General features: G+C 39.8%; 1 protein-coding gene across 3 annotated transcripts in view; it reads left to right on the top strand.

Annotated features, from left to right (window-relative positions):
* Positions 1-16,587, top strand: part of brf1a (BRF1 general transcription factor IIIB subunit a) — a 233,891-nt gene that overhangs the window by 79,946 nt on the left and 137,358 nt on the right. The window lies entirely within an intron of this gene.

The following is a 16,587-nucleotide window of genomic DNA, read 5'->3' as shown; positions in this document are numbered from 1 at the left end:
TACCTCACAAAAGAGAGGTGTGGGATATTTCTCTTGTTGCTTTATTTAAGATGGATATACACTTTCAAACCAAATACCCTTGGGACAAAAGTTGTATGGCCAGATGAGACAAATATTGAGCTCCTTTGCTGCACTACCAATCAACAGCAAAAAGACGGAACGTTCTTTAACTTTGGCCATTCTGAGCCAGTCATTTCCAGAAGTTATCTCATCCTGTGAGAAGCCTCCGTTTTAGTAATGTTTTCCAATGTTGCAAAAATGTGTAGAATAGAAATTAAAATACAACATATCTGTCAACGAAGATTTGCATCAGCCTTTGATAGTAGGCTAATATAGACACTTACATAATGTGTTACTACCTTCCAGGCCCGGCCCTAACCAATCTGGCGCCCTAGGCAAGAGTTTAGGTGGCGCCCCCCCACATCGGCAGTGAAGTCTATATACTCACAAGAACCCGAATAGCTTTGTCTTTGACCTTTTTTTACTTACAACTATACCTAATATATAAAGGGGTGGAAAAGTGACTATTACCTGCAGGGCAAACATTAGCTAACCAGAAGGCAATAGCAATGTAAACAAAAAACACCTGCTTAAAAGATCTAATACAAATGTCCCTGAGGAATGTAAGGTGGGAGTACTGTAATTACCTAACGTTACATTATTATTTTCCATAACAATATAGCCCCCTCCACAATATTAACCCGACTTTAAAACAGAACTAGCTATTTATTGATTAGCAATTGCCGAATCATGTAACATTAGCTTAATGCTAAAAAGCCCCCAAACGGGTCTCGCTGCCGGCGACGGCCGGGTATGGGCCCAACGCTCCAGCGCCATCCATTTTCAGGGCTAGTTGATTCGGCAGGTGGGTTGTTACACACTCCTTAGCGGGTTCCAACTTCCATGGCCACCGTCCTGCTGTCTATATCAACCAGGGTGAGCCCCACCCCTTTCGTGAGCGCACTGCGCGCGGAGTGACCCCTGTTACGCGCCCCCGGCAACAGGGGTGGCGGGCAGGTAAGCTGCGCGGGCAGAGCGACCCCTGTTATGAGCCCCCGGCCACGGGGGTGGCGGGCAGGTAAGCTGCTTACCTGCTACGCGTGACGCCGGCCGCGGCGAAGGCGGATGAGGCGGGGTGTCGGTGCGGTGGGCGCGGTGGTGACCCTGGACGTGCGTCGGGCCCTTCTCGCGGATCGCCTCAGCTACGGCTCCCGGTGGGGCCCTCTCGGGGGAAGGGGCCTCGGTCCCGGACCCCGGCGAGGCGCCCCTTCTCCGCTCCGTAAAAGTGTCCATCTCTTTTCTTTTTTTTTTCTTCTGTTGTGGCATATGCTGCAGGTGCCTGCTCGTTTTTCGTATGTGGGTAACAACATTTAACTATGTATATATATTTCCGAATTGGTTTAACTGCCACCCGCCTGAATCTATTTAAAATCTAATTTTTTTTTATTTTAACCGCCCGACCCGACCCGCGGATAAAATCTAATTTTTTTTAATTTCATCCGCCCGATCCGCGGATAATCCGCGGACTCCGCGGTTGTGCCCGCAAACCGCGCATCTCTAGTAGCTACCATTGTGATGTGCAGTGATGTTTTCTAATGACCGGAAGTCTTCAACTATACTAAGTCTTTCAATGCTTGGAATCTGCGCTTTTGCATGATATACTAGTTACTATGATAATTTAATGAGTTACTATGGTCATCTAATTAGTTACTATGGTAATATAGGTCACAGCAGCTCAGCCGAGGCACCAAGTAGTGTGGGTGGGGAGCGTTTCCACAGAGTGTTTCCAGAGCGAGCCTGAAAATGCGGGTGTCAGAGATTTTTAAAACAAAGTTCTAAAGTTAAGTAATATATCAGATTGTAGGTGGGATTTTTTTTTTTTTTTACCCTTCGCGTTCATATTTCGCTGTTTGTTGCATTTTTGTTGCGTTTCGCTTGAATGTAAAATATGTGGATGGAGAGGGGGTGTGACGTTCATATGTTGTCAATATTCAGTGTTTTATGCTTCGTAGTTAATATTGTAAATCCCACATTCTTTATTTTCATGTACATTCTGGGTGTCTCGTTCAGTCAAAAAATTATCCTGACTGATGCGCGTGTGAAGCAGCAAAATGTTCCATGTTTCAACTTATTTACAAGGAACACAACTAACGCTGCATGTCATCTGGTGTCTGCTACTCTACGGCCGAGTGAGTCAAACACCACGGGAGATCGTAACATTCATCACGCAGACTGGCAGCACATGTATGGAGCTTTAAAGTGACCGCAAGTGTGCTCCACTTAACGGGAAGTCGGTTGCAATAAACTACAACAAATTAAAAATAAAAAAAATCTTTAAAAAGACACTCGTAAAAAGAATAAAGGGTTGTGGTGAATCAATGAGTCATTTAAAAAAAATCTTTTTGCCTTTTTTATCTGAAATGACAACCTCGTTGACTTCTTGACATCCCAGCCTTACGCTAACAATACACACACTTAGATGAAAGGCTTGCTTGTAATGACAAGGTCCACTGCATACTTCAAAGATGGAGCTGGGGGAGACCCACTAACTTCCCCAGGCTCACACACACACACACACACACACACACACACACAAATACTGGTTATCATTTGGAATGGGGACCAAGTTTTTGATCATGACTTGTGGGTACCACCCTTTCTACAGGTTGTGGAGGCATAAAACATTTTTGGTAAAATGTCCACTGCCCAGTTAGCTCATACACGTCTTTAAATCTCTGGATTGGTGAAGTAATGTGCTGATCATTCTTACTGGCAACCCTGGGGAAAAAGCGTTAATATGGTTCATGGGGCCCCCCGCGACCCCAAAAGGGAATAAGCGGTAGAAAATGGATGGATGGGATGGATGGTTCATGGGGACCAAATGTAAACATCCATCCATCCATCCATCCATCCATCTTCTTCCGCTTATCCGAGGTCGGGTCGCGGGGGCAGCAGCTTAAGCAGGGAAGCCCAGACTTCCCTCTCCCCAGCCACTTCGTCCAGCTCCTCCCGGGGGATCCCGAGGCGTTCCCAGGCCAGCCGGGAGAGATAGTCTTCCCAGCGTGTCCTGGGTCTTCCCCGTGGCCTCCTACCGGTCGGACGTGCCCGAAACACCTTCCTAGGGAGGCGTTCGGGTGGCATCCTGACCAGATGCCCGAACCACCTCATCTGGCTCCTCTCGATGTGGAGGAGCAGCGGCTTTACTTTGAGCTCCCCCCGAATGACAGAGCTTCTCACCCTATCTCTAAGGGAGAGCCCCGCCACTCGGCGGAGGAAACTCATTTCGGCCGCTTGTACCCGTGATCTTGTCCTTTCGGTCATGACCCAAAGCTCATGACCATAGGTGAGGATGGGAACGTAGATCGACCGGTAAATCGAGAGCTTTGCCTTCCGGCTCAGCTCCTTCTTCACCACAACGGATCGATACAGCGTCCGCATTACTGAAGACGCCGCACCGATCCGCCTGTCGATCTCACGATCCACTCTTCCCCCACTCGTGAACAAGACTCCGAGGTACTTGAACTCCTCCACTTGGGGCAAGATCTCCTCCCCGGAGATGGCACTCCACCCTTTTCCGGGCGAGAACCATGGACTCGGACTTGGAGGTGCTGATTCCCATCCCAGTCGCTTCACACTCGGCTGCGAACCGATCCAGTGAGAGCTGAAGATCTTGGCCGGAGGAAGCCATCAGGACCACATCATCTGCAAATAGCAGTGACCTAATCCTGCAGCCACCAAACCAGATCCCCTCAACGCCTTGACTGCGCCTAGAAATTCTGTCCATAAAGGTTATGAACAGAATCAGTGACAAAGGGCAGCCTTGGCGGAGTCCAACCCTCACTGGAAACGTGTCCGACTTACTGCCGGCAATGCGGACCAAGCTCTGACACTGATTATGCAGGGAGCGAACTGCCACAATAAGACAGTCCGTTACCCCATACTCTCTGAGCACTCCCCCCAGGAATTCCGGCAAATGTAAACAATTTTGCATAATTCACACAAATTTGTACGTGACTACTGAGGCCCATTAAAAAAAAAAAAAAAAAAAGCAGCGAGTGCAGTACCAGCTACAGCCCGATGAGGGGGCTGCTGTGCAAATGTCTCACACTCAAACTAACCAGTAAACATGTTTTATGGGCCAAAGCTTAAAAATCACTTAGACATCTTCAGAATGGATCTGACTATCATTTAAAAAGGTTTCCATTTAGGGGACCTGTTTTTTTGTCACCATACCGTCAGAGGTCCCCTAAAGGTGACTGTGTAAACAGAGCGATGTCCCCATTAAGTAAGCACGTATGAGGGGCCGTTAGGGACATTATTCAGAATTACCTCTTACATACACTACTGAAATGCTCTCACATAAACAACTGACATTTTTTTCTCTCACACACCCCACTGAAACACTCTTATACACACTACTGAAATGCTCTCACAAACTGAAATGTTTTTCTCTCACTCACCCTACTGCAACACTCTTACGTACACTACTGAAATGCTCTTACGTACACTACTGAAATGCTCTTACATACACTACTGAAACACTCTTATAAACACTACTGAAACGCTCTTACATACACTACTGAAATGCTCTTACATACACTACTGAAATGCTCTTACATACACTACTGAAATGCTCTTACATACACTACTGAAATGCTCTTACATACACTACTGCAACGCTCTTACATACACTACTGCAACACTCTTATACACACTACTGAAATGCTCTTACATAAACTACTGAAATGCTCTTACATAAACTACTGAAATGCTCTGACACAAGGCTGAAGTTTAGAGGTGACAGAGCTTTCGCCGTTGCTGCTCCCAAGCTCTGGAACGACCTAGCCCTGGGTGTTAGACAAGCCTCCTCTCTTCCTGTTTTTAAATCTCTCTTAAAAACATAATTTTATTCCATGGCTTTTAACACTGAGTGATACCCATCCTGCAATGGCGCCCCATAATACACTTGCTGTGAACCTGTTTTTATTTATTCTATTTTATTTATTTATTTTTTATCGTGTTCTGTTTGTGTTTTGTTGTTTGCTCGGCACTCGTATTATCTTTTAACCTGCACTTTGGCTACCCCTGTGGTAAATTTTAAATGTGCTTATAAATAAATAAAGTAAAGTAAAGTAAAGTTACATACACTACTGCAACACTCTTATACACACTACTGAAATGCTTTTATATACACTACTGAAATGCTCTTACATACACTACTGAAACACTCTTATAAACACTACTGAAATGCTCTTACATACACTACTGAAACACTCTTATAAACACTACTCAAACACTCTTACATACACTACTGAAACACTCTTATAAACACTACTGATGAAAATGTCATCCTAAGGAACACTAAACCAGATTTTGTTTTTGGAAAAATGTATTAGTTTTAACTAAGGATGTATACCATGCAGAATCACAGTACTATTAATGCCAGGATAACAAATGTATCACTTTTCAAGAAAATTAATTTTCTCTTTTACCAATACCGTATTTTTCGGACTATAAGTCGCAGTTTTTTTCATAGTTTGGCCGGGGGTGCGACTTATACTCAGGAGCGACTTATGTGTGAAATTATTAACACATTAGCGTAAAATATCAAATAATATTATTTATCTCATTCACGTAAGAGACTAGACGTATAAGATTTCATGGGATTTAGCGATTAGGAGTGACAGATTGTTTGGTAAACGTATAGCATGTTCTATATGTTATAGTTATTTGAATGACTCTTACCATAATATGTTACGTTAACATACCAGTTGATTATTTATGCCTCATATAATGTACACTTATTCAGCCTGTTGTTCACTATTCTTTATTTATTTTAAATTGCCTTTCAAATGTCTATTCTTGGTGTTGGCTTTTATCAAATACATTTCCCCCCAAAAATGCGACTTATACTCCAGTGCCACTTATATATGTTTTTTTCCTTCTTTATTATGCATTTTCGGCCGGTGCGACTGATACTCGGAAAAATACGGTATTTGAAACACGTAAACAAAGTAACCCAAATTTCCCTGTTGTGGGATCAATAAAGGATTATCTTACCTTAAACCACATATTCAGAATGGATCTGACTATCATTTAAAAAGGTTTCCCTTTAGGGAACCTGTTTTTTTTGTCCCCATACCGTCAGAGGTCCCCTAAAGGTGACTGTGTAAACAGAGTGATGTCCCCATTAAGTAAGCATTGCTAGAACACACACACACACACACACACACACACACACACACACACACACACACACACACACACACACACCAAAGGAAGATGCGTCCTCTCTCTAATCTGACGTTCCCCCCGGTGAGATCAAGTGCGCGAGGAGTCATCTTGGAATGACATCATGACAGACATGGTGTAATTGTGCGTGCGGGTCACGTATGAAGCATGAGCTCACTGGCATTATAGGGTGAGAGGGGGTTGTGGGGGGGAATTTATAGACGCTTTGTACACCCCCAGACAGGAAGCGGACCAAACGGCAATCTCTGTGAGAGGCGATGTGTCAATATTTATGCTCAAACCTGCTGATGGCCATGTTTTAGGGACAGATGTGTCAGCATGGCAACGCTTGACGCCGTCCAACATCACACCAGTGTAATTAAGGGCTGCACGGTTCTGAGAAAAAACTTGACGTAAATTCCAGACTATGAGCCTCTACTTTTTTTCCTACGTTTTGAACCCTGCGGCTTATAACACGGTTCGGCTAATTTATGGATTTTTCATATAATGCAATAGTTAAAAAAAACAACAAGTAAACACACTGATAAGGTATGTTATTGTTTGTGCAACGGCACTTCAATTCCCTCGCCTTTAGTCCTTTCAACCGGAAGTGGAATTGCCGCTCCGTCTTATAGCCATCCGTAGTGTTTCTATTCATCACTCCAAGCAATATTTGTAAGTTTTACAAAATAACTAAAAACAATTCTTACTTACTAAATCATTCCATGTTTGATGTCTGTAGGAGTGTTTTCATGCATATTTGTACGTGCTATTATAATATAATGAAGCTACAGTCATTGAAATTTCGTTCTTATCTTTGCTGTAAAGTTCAAATTTGAATGACAATAAAAAGGAAGTCTAAGTCTAATATGCTAACATGGTTGAAAGTGTCTTTGTTTGATTGATTGATTGAAACTTTTATTCCGTACAATTTACCACTAAATGGTAACACCTGAATAAGTTTTTCAACCACGTTAATCAATTCATGGTACAAATATATACTATCAGCTAGGGCTGTGAATCTTTGAGTGTCCCACGATTCCATTCAATATCGATTCTTGGGGTCATGATTCGATTCAAAATCTTTTCTTTTTTTTTTCACTTCAACACGATTCTCGATTCAAAAACGATTTTTTCCCGATTCAAAACTATTCTCTATTCATTCAATACATAGGATTTCAGCAGGATCTACCCCAGTCTGCTGACATGCAAGCAGAGTAGTAGATTTTTGTAAAAAGCTTTTATAATTGTAAAGGACAATGTTTTATCAACTGATTGCAATAATGTACATTTGTTTTAACTATTAAATGAACCAAAAATATGACTTATTTTATCTTTGTGAAAATATTGGACACAGTGTGTTGTCAAGCTTATGAGATGCGATGCAAGTGTAAGCCACTTCTTATTTTTTATTTTTTATAAATGTCTAATGATAATGTCAATGAGGGATTTTTAATCACTGCTATGTTGAAATTGTAACTAATATTGATACTGTTGTTGATAATATTCATTTTTGTTTCACTACTTTTGGTTTGTTCTGTGTCTCCTCTCAATTGCTCTGTTTATTGCAGTTCTGAGTGTTGCTGGGTCGGGTTTGGTTTTGGAATTGGATTGCATTGTTATGGTGTTGCTGTGTATTGTTTTGTTGGATTGATTAATTAAAAAAAACAAACAATTAATAAATAAATAAAAATTAAAAAAATCGATTTTTAAAAAAATGAGAATCGATTCTGAATCGCACAATGTGAGAATCGCGATTCGAATTTGAATCGATTTTTCCCCACACCCCTACTATCAGCATAATACAGTCAAAAAAATACTATCAGCATAATACAGTCATCACACAAGTTAATCATCAGAGTATATACATTGAATTATTTACAATACGGGGGTGGGTTGTGGAGGGGGTTGGGGTTAGGTTTGGTTGGTATCAACACTTCAGTCATCAACAATTGCATCATCAGAGAAATGGACATTGAAACAGTGTAGGTCTGACTTGGTAGGATATGTACAGCGAGCAGTGAACATAGTGAGTTCAGAAAGCATAAGAACAATTATATACATTAGATTATTTACATTTGATTATTTACAATCCTGGGGAGGTGGGATGTGGTGGGGGGAGGGTGTTAGGCTAGGGTTGTAGTTGCCTGGAGGTGTTGTTTTAGTGTGGTTTTGAGGGAGGATAGAGATGCCCTTTCTTTTACACCTGTTGGGAGTGCATTCCATATTGATGTGGCATAGAAGGAGAATGAGTTAAGACCTTTGTTAGATCGGAATCTGGGTTTAACGTGGTTAGTGGAGCTCCCCCTGGTGTTGTGGTTACGGTGGTCATTTACGTTAAGGAAGTAGTTTGACATGTACTTCGGTATCAGGGAGGTGTAGCGGATTTTATAGACTAGGCTCAGTGCAAGTTGTTTGACTCTGTCCTCCACCCTGAGCCAGCCCACTTTGGAGAAGTGGGTAGGAGTGAGTTGTGATCTGGGGTGGAGGTCTAGAAGTAACCTGACTAGCTTGTACTGGGATGTTTGGAGTCTAGATTTGAGGGTTTTGGAGGTGCATGCGTAATCGAAAAAGGGTTGAATGAGAGTTCCTGCTAGAATCTTCATGGTGCTTTTGTTGACCAGTGAGGAGATTCTGTAGAGAAATCTTGTTCGTTGGTTGACCTTTTTGATTACCTTGGTTGCCATTTTATCACAGGAAAGATTAGCCTCTAGAATGGAACCTAGGTAGGTGACCTCATTTTTCCTGGTGATAACAATGTCACCCACTTCAATAGTGAAGTCACTGACTTTCTTAAGGTTGATTTGGGATTTGGGACCCAAATAGGATGGATTCGGTTTTACCTAAGTGCATGGATAGCTAGTATTATTAACTTACAATGGCATTCTTTTTATATTGTTTCAGTTCCACAAATCCCTCAGTAAATACACCAAAACGTCACCGTGGAGTTGAGTCGGTTTAGCTGATTGGAGAGCTAGCTTGCGCAGCTAGTGGGTCCATGACGATGACTTCTGTTTTGTTTGATCAGCTGTTTTACTGCCGTGTTACAGGCATCGTTTGGAAAACAATTAAAGTATGTAAATAAACATTTACAGAATATTTCCGTGTAAATAACTCATTTCACAACGTACATATCTGCTGCCTATAGTCCGGTGCGGCTAACATATGGAAAAATAAATGTCCCTAAAATTTAGTGGGTGCAGCTTATATACGCTCTATAATCTGTACAATACGGTAATTGCGATTTTTCTCTTCAAAATTGCGAGTCGATTTGCAATTTTTATATATTATACATATGAATGCATAAAACTGCGAAAATAACGAGTGAAGGAAGACATGTTAGTTTTTGACTGTCAATCAACATATTCTTGTCTCAATGTGCCACACATTAGAACAATATTTAATAATTAACTTTCACAAATATTTGACTTTATGCAGACAGACTCAGAGTTTTGTCCACATCATAATGTTAAACTGAAGAAATAATCGATAAAAACTATACAGTGTTTATAATGTAGTGTATTCATAATATATAATAATAATGCAAGTACCGTATTTTTCGGAGTATAAGTCGCACCTGCCGAAAATGCATAATAAAGAAGGAAAAAAACATATATAAGTCACACTGGAGCCCGGCCAAACTATGAAAAAAACTGCGACTTATAGTCCGAAAAATACGGTAACTATTGAAAAGGATATAAACTTTAATTTCTCATTACTGTAGAATTGTTTGTTATTGTACTGTCATTGGAAGAGAAATAACTTTGTTGTCATAAATAAATAAAATGGATTCATTTCTGGAAGCAATAATTAACATCTTAAAGTGCATTTTTTTTCTCCCAGTTGGAAAAACAAGGTTGGACGTTGTTTATTCGCTTGTTGCATCACGGCAATTTCGCCCCTTCGTCCGTGCTGATGGGCTCATATTGCTCATCCATTTCGAAGCTGAAATATTACCACAAGGAGACATTTGGCTTCATGTCAATATTTGCCTGTACTTATTTGACCGATTCATTTATATATAATTTTTGTGGGTTACTTGTTTGGGGGGGAAATTAACATGACACTAAAAATAAATAATAAAATAAAATAAAATTAATATATTTATTATTTTTAAAAATCTATTTAATTTTTTTAATCTATCAGGAGTCGTTACAAATAGGAATTGCGACTCATTTGAAAATCGATTTCTTTGCCCCCCCTAGTATTTATCCTCTTGTAAAGGGGACACGCCCAGACAAGAGAGGTTTCACTCTATTGTGGCTCAAAACGACAGCTGTCGAGGAGGAAGTAGCACTGTGACAGTCCATTCCAGTCCACTACACAGAAGGTTCATGGAGGAAAACTAACAGTGAGCCAAGTAGAACAAGACAAATAATGCTGCTTCATTAACTGTGAACCAGAGTAGTTTCACTACCTCCTGATATGGCCTCAAAAAAGTGGGAAGGTCATCCAAAAAAAAACCAAGACAAACTCTCCTTTAATTAAAAAAGATCTTTAATATCTATGGCATGTCTTAGTGGACCTTTCATCAGTCCGACGCCTTTCAGCCATTCGGCCTTAGGTTTGTCCAGAGGTCCATTAAGACATGCTGTAGATATTAAAGCCAGCTTCGGCAAACACATATTTCTACACATATCTAGACTCGTACAAATACACATCACCTAAAACACAGCACACCGCTCTACACTTGACATATTATTACCATAACATTGCATACCTGCCAACTACTCCGGTTTTCCCGTAATTAGTACGGTTTTCATCAACCTATTCCGGGTTACGGTTGCAGTGATAAAAAATACGGTTTTTCATTAATTAAAAAAAAATATTTTTATAAAAGTTTTATTCACGAAATCGCATAACAACAATGACAATCGACGCTGCCTCCCGTAACTTCCTATCGAGCCATTCCGAATGCCATGCGCGAGGCTATTTATAGCACCGCTGCCAAGCACGAGGCACCAGTTGTATGGCGTCACATTAGTGCCAAAAATCCGAGCGCATAAAAACTGTTATCGTGCGCTGATTCTCCACTTCGTGCGCGCGCGCGACACCATTTTGCGCGAGCGTGGTGCCTTTTAGCGCGCGCGGTGCCTTTCTGCGCGCTCTCTGTGTACTCCTGGCATCTCTCCTCGCGCTGTCATGTTTCTTTTTGGCACTTTGGGGGCGGGTATGCTTAGACGGCCCCTTCTTTCTGATTGGTCAGGCGAAAAACGCTGAAAAATGCTCAGAGCCAATCAGAAGTATAGCAGGGCGGGTCATCGTCAATATGTATCAAGATTTACGGAGGAAGAAGTGGATAAAAAAAATGTCGCGCGCTGATAAAGGTTATTTCATACCACATAAACACAATACAGGGTAATACAAAATGTGACCCAAATAAATAATAAGACAACAAACACCATAATCACATCTTTCAGCCAGAACTGGTCCACCAGCAATAACATCCAACCATAACATTATTTTATATTTTCACTTCTTCTTGAACATTTGTTTTCTAATTTATGGAATTTCTTTTGATTCAGCCATAAAATTAATGAAATAATCTTTGAATTTTGTTTTTAAAATGTTAAAAATAGCTTTTAATAATGTATTCTGAAACAGTTTAAAATAATCAGAGAACTGACTAACTGACCCTACACAACTATGTTGCACAATTAAGTCTTTTTTTTTTAAAGCGAAAGAGGTAATTTCAACAGGTACAGCATCCTATGTCATATCTACATGTAATAAGATTTGTAACAAGGCAAACCGTTTGTAAATTGGTCAAAAATCGAGCAAGTTATGGTAATTTAATTAGTACATGTACCATTGACATCAATGTAATGATTGAGGCTAGATGTCCGAGGTAAGATGGCTACAACGTTGCTACACTGGAGAATAATTGGTCATATGAAAAATGCTCACAGCCAATCAGAAAGGAGGGGCCGTCTAAGCATACCCGCCTCCAAAGTGCCAAAAAGAAACATGACAGCACGAGGAGAGATGCCAGGAGTACACAGAGAGCGCGCAGAAAGGCACCGCGCGCGCGCTAAAAGGCGAGTCTTAAACCGAAAAGAAAAGTGCAGTCATTCCGTGAAGAATATTCAAAAGCCTATGCGGGAATAATTATCCGTTCCAAAAAGGGTGAAAACTACGCGAATTGCACCTTGTGCAGACAAGATTTTTCGATCGGACACGGAGGAATTAGCGATGTAAAAGACCACGTTGGGACAAAAAAACACAAGTCTAATGCCGTTGCTAGCGATACAAGTGGAAAACTTTCAACGTTTTTTGTTGCCCAAACAGTGATGGTTTTAGCAACATTTTAACCTGTCTGAATGCTAATAATCATTTTGCGTCGGGGGGCGAGCTGAACCCCCCACCAGGACTTTGTCCTGGACCTACCGGGGCCTGCGGCCCCTGGACCCTGGCTACTAGGTTTTTCTGATTTCAAAAGTTGGCAGGTATGACATTGTATAAGTTAATGTACTACACTCCTCTTTTGTTCTTCTTTCTTTTATAATCCGATTATTTATCTAATTCAGTGGTTCTTAACCTGGGTTCGATCGAACCCTAGGGGTTCGGTGAGTCAGGGTTCGGCGGAGGTCAAAACACACCCGACTCATCGTGTGAATAAAAACTTCTCCCTATCGGCGTATTACAGATACGGCAACAGCAGAAGTCAGACTAATTTGCAGGTGTGTAATTTGTTGTGAGTTTATGCACTGTGTTGGTTTTGTTGTTTGAACAAGGTGATGTTCATGCACGGTTCATTTTGTACACCAGTAAAAAAACATGATAACACTTTAGCATGGGGAACATATTCACCATTAATTAGTTGCTTATTAACATGCAAATTAGTAACATATTGGCTCTTAACTAGTCATTATTAAGTACTTATTAAGGCCTTATTCGGCATGGGCTTATTACCGGTATAACCCTAACCCTCTAACCCTAACCAAATAACTCTAAGTTAAGTCTCTGTTACTTAGATAATGTTCCCTTAGTGTCAAAAAAAACTCTAAATTAAGTCTTTGTTACTTAGAATATGTTCCCCATACTAAAGTGTTACCAAAAACATATAACTTTGTCTTGAATTAAAAAAAAAAAAACATTTTACTTTTCACTAAAGAAGGGTTCGGTGAATGCGCATATGAAACTGGTGGGGTTCGGTACCTCCAACAAGGTTAAGAACCACTGCACTAAATTAAGTCTTTGTTACTTAGAATATGTTCCCCATACTAAAGTGTTACCAAAAACATATAACTTTGTCTTGAATTAAAAAAAAAAAAACATTTTACTTTTCACTAAAGAAGGGTTCGGTGAATGCGCATATGAAACTGGTGAGGTTCGGTACCTCCAACAAGGTTAAGAACCACCGATCTACCGTATTTTTCGGAGTATAAGTCGCACCGGAGTATAAGTCGCACCTGCCGAAAATGCATAATAAAGAATGAAAAAAACATCTATAAAACGCACTGGAGGCCGGCCAAACTATGAAAAAAACTGCGACTTATAGTCCGAAAAATACGGTAATTATAATCTGATTATTGATCTAATTATATGTATTATTACATTGTCACAAAATTGCAATGGTGATAGAGGAAAATAATATTACCAATACTATTATTACTATTAATATTGTCCCAATGATAGTGTATTAACGCTCATTGTCGTTTCTTTCTACTTCACTAATTTATATTTTTACGAATATTGGCATCATTTTTGTATATTTTGTATCCGCTGATCCTTTCCAAAAAAAATGTATATTATAGAAAAGTGTATTTATTTCCATAATTCCATTCAAAATGTTAAACTTCCATGGATTATAGATTCAGGGCCCACAACTTGAACAATTTCAAGTATTTAGTTGTTTATTTGTACATCATTTGGGCTTCCAGCTCACAAAACCCACGAAAACAGCATTTCAATAAATGAGAATACTGTGAAAAAATCACCGTTTCCTACTTTGCCAGATTCATGAATCTTCTGTTTGATAATTGACAGAAGCCCACGGACAGCTCTTCTGCTGGTGTATCTTTTCCTGCCACAATTTCCCTTCCACTAGACCGGGGGTCGGCAACCCGCGGCTCTAGAGCCGCATGCGGCTCTTTAGCGCCGCCCTAGTGGCTCTCTGGAGCTTTTTCAAAAATGTATGAAAAATGGAAAAAGATGAGGGGAAAAAAATATATTTTTTGTTTTAAAATGGTTTCTGTAGAAGGACAAACATGACACAAACCTCCATAATTGTTATAAAGCACACTGTTTATATTAAACATTAGGGATGTCCGATAATGGCTTTTTGCCGATATTCCGATATTGTCCAACTCTTTAATTACCGATACCGATATATACAGTCGTGGAATTAACACATTATTATGCCTAATTTGGACAACCAGGTATGGTGAAGATAAGGTCCTTTTTTTTAAAAATATTATAAAATAAAATAAGATAAATTAAAAACATTTTCTTGAATAAAAAAGAAAGTAAAACAATATAAAAACAGTTACATAGAAACTAGTAATTAATGAAAATTAGTAAAATTAACTGTTAAAGGTTAGTACTATCAGTGGACCAGCAGCACGATATATAATGTAGGAACCACAATATTAATAACAGAAAGAAACAACCATTTTATGTGAATGAGTGTAAATGGGGGAGGGAGGTTTTTTGGGTTGGTGCACTAATTGTAAGTCTATCTTGTGTTTTTTATGTTGATTTAATAATAAAAAAAACATACCGATAATAAAAAAAAAACCCGATACCGATATTTTCTGATATTACATTTTAAAGCATTTATCGGACATCTCTATTAAACATGCTTCACTGATTCGAGTATTTGGCGAGCGCCGTTTTGTCCTACTAATTTTGGCGGTCCTTGCACTCCCCGTAGTTTGTTTACATGTATAACTTTCTCTGACTTTCTAGGACGTGTTCTATGCCTCTCCTTTTTCTGTCTCATTTTGTCCACCAAACTTTTAACGTTGTGCGTGAATGCACAAAGGTGAGTTTTGTTGATGTTATTGACTTGCGTGGAGTGACCATATTTGGTCACTGCATGACTGCAAGCTAATCGATGCTAACATGCTATTTAGGCTAGCTATATGTACATATTGCATCATTATGCCTCATTTGTAGCTATATTTGAGGTCATTTAGTTTCCTTTAAGTCCTCTTAATTCAATTTATATCTCATGACACACTATCTGTATGTAATATGGCTTTTAATTTTTTGCGGCTCCAGACAGATTTTTTTTGTATTTTTGGTCCAATATGGCTCTTTCAACATTTTGGGTTGCCGACCCCTGGACTAGACTTTCCATTGATATGTTTGGACACCGCACTCTGTGAACAGCCAGCCTCCTTAGCTATGAACATTTCTGGTTTACATCCTATGGAAGGTATCAAGGATGGCCCTCTGGCCAGTTGTCAAGTCTGCAGTCTTCCCCATATTGATCCGAACTGAGACAATTTAATGACAACCTGTGCAGCTGCTTTGAGTTTAGTAGATGAGTAGTGTGAGACACTCCCTTTAAAACATTCATGCCCTGTAAAATTTGAGATGACTTCTTCACAGTATTCTAACTTTTTGAAATCCTGTTTTCGTGGGTTTTGTGAGCTGGACGTTTAACGTTTTGAATGAAATTTTGGAAATAAATACACTTTTCCATGGAAAGGGTCTGTCGTTCTGTTGTCTCTCTCTGTCTATTTTCTTCTTTCTATCCCCTCTTGATCCGGTCCGGTTGTGCTAAACACAAAATAAATCCATAACATTTGATTTGCAAGGGGATTGTCAGAACATCTTTCTGGTCAGCAGAACAGGGACTTTAATCCCCAAATCTCTTGAATGAAAGTCTTATGATCTACACTGCAAAAAGTGAAATCTAAGTAACATTAAATATCTCAAATAAGGGTGATATTTGCTTATTTTCTGTCTGATAAGATAATTCTTCTCACTAAGCAGATTTTATGTTAGAGTGTTTTACTTGTTTTAAGTGTTTTGGTCCTAAATGATCTCAGTAAGATATTACAGCTTGTTGCTGAGATTTGATGACCTATATTGAGTAAAACATGCTTGAAACTAGAATATCAACTGTTGCAAAGCTGTGTCATCAACACTCACAAGTATAAAACTATTTTTTCAAAGTAAGAATTTCTTACTTCAAGCATGTAAAAAAAAATCATGACTTTGACACAATTGTGTTTCATATTAAAACAGATGACAGTCAACTGGACTTTGCTGTTTTATTTTCAATGAAACAATAGAAAATACGTACTCATATAGTAGTATCGATCAATGTTTATTTATATAGCCCTAAATCACAAGCCGGAACAACATCCTTGGTTCAGATGTTAGTACAGTTGTTATTAGTGA

The sequence above is a fragment of the Nerophis lumbriciformis genome, linkage group LG26 (assembly GCF_033978685.3).
Source record: "Nerophis lumbriciformis linkage group LG26, RoL_Nlum_v2.1, whole genome shotgun sequence".
NCBI classification, from domain to species: Eukaryota; Metazoa; Chordata; class Actinopteri; order Syngnathiformes; family Syngnathidae; genus Nerophis; species Nerophis lumbriciformis.
The sequence above is the reverse complement of the archived record's forward strand: the minus strand, read 5'-3'. Positions and strand labels throughout refer to the sequence as shown.